Source organism: Cynara cardunculus (assembly GCF_001531365.2).
Source record: "Cynara cardunculus var. scolymus isolate 2C chromosome LG 14, CcrdV1, whole genome shotgun sequence".
Taxonomy (NCBI): Eukaryota; Viridiplantae; Streptophyta; class Magnoliopsida; order Asterales; family Asteraceae; genus Cynara; species Cynara cardunculus.
In genome coordinates, this window is record NC_037541.1 from 7,446,844 (window position 1) to 7,449,979 (window position 3,136).

General features: G+C 37.3%; 1 non-coding gene across 1 annotated transcript; it reads right to left on the reverse strand.

Annotated features, from left to right (window-relative positions):
* Positions 1-1,761: 1,761 nt before the first annotated feature.
* On the reverse strand, positions 1,762-1,868 carry LOC112527068. The gene has a single exon (XR_003070689.1). It is a non-coding gene; the product is annotated as a small nucleolar RNA R71 (small nucleolar RNA).
* Between the last annotated feature and the right edge of the window lie 1,268 nt (positions 1,869-3,136).

Below are 3,136 nucleotides of genomic sequence, written 5' to 3' on the forward strand. Positions count from 1 at the left end.
AAGGAACTGCTTAGTCAAGCTCTGTTTGAAACCTCTGGACTAAGGAACTGCTTAGTCGGGTTTACTATGTTTTGTTTTGTTAACTGTTATTGCACTTGGAATAAATGCTAAATTGATGTGCTTGGGAGTATATTTTCCAAATAAAAGTCCCCGTCCGTAAACGCTACTTGTTAACTCGGGTACATCCCCGGCCCTTGGTATTGTGGACAGCCGCTATTGTGTTGACAGTCCCACCCAGAAAGGGGTGCACATTACCTACGTTTTTTCTTGGTCTAATCATGTGGAATTTGGACCATCGCTGAATTAGTACTATATCGAACTGTGGGACCTAAATAGTGTACGGGCTACTATTGGTTGTTTGAAAATTAATGGGGCAGTTGGTCAGGTAAGGCTCAGTAGCGTCTCAAGTTCTACATCGTGAGAGATTTACATTTATTAAGTGCAAAGAATTCGCACAAGTTTGCAAGTACTTGATTTATGCATTGAAACGTTTTATGCATATGAAAACCCGTGAGCTCACCAACTCTTTGTAGTTGACCTTGTTTTTTTTTTCATGCTTTTCAAGATTTAAGTAAGGTTGGTTGGATTTTTGGGAGCATCCTCGTGGCAAGATCGATTAAGTCCGAATTTGAAGTATTTTGAGAAAAGTTGTWTTCAGTTAGATTTCAGTTATGTCGATGAACTTGTTTGTTTTTGAACAACTTGGAATGGTGTTATTTATTAACTGTTGCTATGACTCGCTTGCCTGTTACATCTCGTGTTTCCGCTTTAGCGGGGTGTGACATAGCATGCTATCTACTTAAAATTCGGTTTAATATCTTAACAAATCCCTACACCCTAAGCTCTCTTTTATCACTTGTTCACAACAGTAGTGTTTCACCAACTCACCACAAATATTTATTCGAATTAACCATCTAAAATCATATCTTTATTTATATTATTAAAAAGAACTTTTATTCTTTTTTCTCCGTGGACGTTATTTGGTATTTTTACCACTTTATTACATGTAAAAGATGATACTAGATTGATGAGTGTATACTTACACTAGTCTCCATTTGTTAGCAGTCTGAGAAATTTATTTTATATAATTCTCGTAACAAGTTTTTGGCGCCGCTGCCGGGGAAATAGGCAAAAGTTTTTTTTAATAAATCTAAAGATTTGATTTTTCTATCATCTTGTCACTTGACTTTAGGTGTGGTGTATGCCAAGGGTACCACACGGGGAGATTTTTGAATTGGATCTGGATAATGAGTGAACTTTCAGACAAAGACGAAGAGTGCATAGAGCATTGTTATCTACTCTAACCTCTTCCAATATGGTTGAAAATCCACTTCCACCAACTTCCCCACCACTGAATGACGTAGAAAAAATAATCAGACTGGCAAACTCAAAAGATGGAGGAATTATGGACTATGCCATTCCTGTTTTTGATCAATTAAACTCAGGGATAATTAGACCAGAAATGGAAGCCCTCCATTTTGAGTTAAACCAGTAATGTTTAATATGTTGCAAACCAACGGTCAGTTCTGTGGTTTGCCATCTGAAGATCCACACTCACACTTCAAATCATTCATGGAAATAACTGACATTTTCCTTATCCCGGGAGTATCTAACGATGCTTTGAGACTCATATTGTTTCCTTTTTCTTTAAGGGATAGGGCAAAGTCTTGGTTCAATTTCTTACAACCAGGATCTGTGGATTCTTGGAATAGCATGGCAGAAAAGTTTTTAAAAAAATATTTTCCTCCCACTCGAAACGCTAAGTCCAGAAACGAAATTTGTCTTTTTAAATAAATGGACGATGAGGCAGTTCCCGATGCTTGGGAAAGGTATAAGGAGCTATTAAGAAAATGCCCTCACCATGGCATTCCATACTGTATACAGCTCAAGACATTTTACAATGGGTTGAATCTCACTGCAAAACAAATGGTCGATGCTACATTAGGAGGAGCTTTCACAGCTAGTACCTATAATGATGGATATGATATCCTTGAAAAGATTTCTAATAATAATGGGCATTGGGCCGATCCACGTGCATTAGTACCACACAAAATAGCGGGAGTTCATGACATAGATGCTTTTGCAGCATTGACGGCACAGATGACTGCAATGACTAATTTGATTAAAAATTTAACAAATGGTCAAGCAACACAATCTATAGCCACCTCACATGCTCCAACTGTTGAGTCGGTACAATGTGTGTATTATGGTGGAGGACATCCCTTTGAACATTGTCCATCTAACTCCGAATCAGTCAATTATGTGGGGAATCAAAATAGATCAGGACCATTTTCTCAAACATACAATCCTGGGTAGAGACAACACTCAAATTTTTCATAGCACAGTCTTGCTCTAAACCCACCAATGAACAAACCCCAAGGGACTTCACAATTCGAACCACATCAACCTCAACACCAACATCAGGGTCAAGCTCCAAACCATGACCAAAATACTTTTCATCAATAAACAAATCAGTCATCTTTCCAAAACAAGTCTAACTGACAAGCCGAATCTTCTACTTCTTTGGAAGCAATTCTGCAAGGATTCATAAACCAAACCAACACAGCCATGAACCATCAGAACACTGCCATAAGATCTCTAGAAACACAGATTAGTCAACTTGCACTTGAGGTAAAAAAAATAGACCTGCAGGTACCCTTCCTAGTGATACAGAGATTCCAAAGCCAATGATGAGAGGGCATGTAAAGGTAGTGACTTTAAGGAGTGGAAAGAACCTCATGGAGAGTAAACCTATAAAAAATCTGTTGAACCCAAGGGCCCAATTGAGATGGATGTCACAACATCTAGTTCAGAGATTGGCACAACCACCTTGAAAGATAAGGGAAAATCAATAGAAATAGGACCACTTCCTAAGGAAATAGACTTCCCTTTGTTATTTCCAAATGAAGGCAAAAAGAAGGTGTAATATTCTGGTTGTTATATATATATATATATACATATATATATATAAATATATATATATATATATATGTACGGTTATGTATGTATATGTGTAATATATATATGTGGTAATTTGAAGTTTTTTTTTATTTTAAATGAGAAAGGGGAGGTCGGCTAGAAAGCCGCCCACCATTTTGAAGTAGTATATATAGATTTTGTTTGAGAAGAGAAGGTA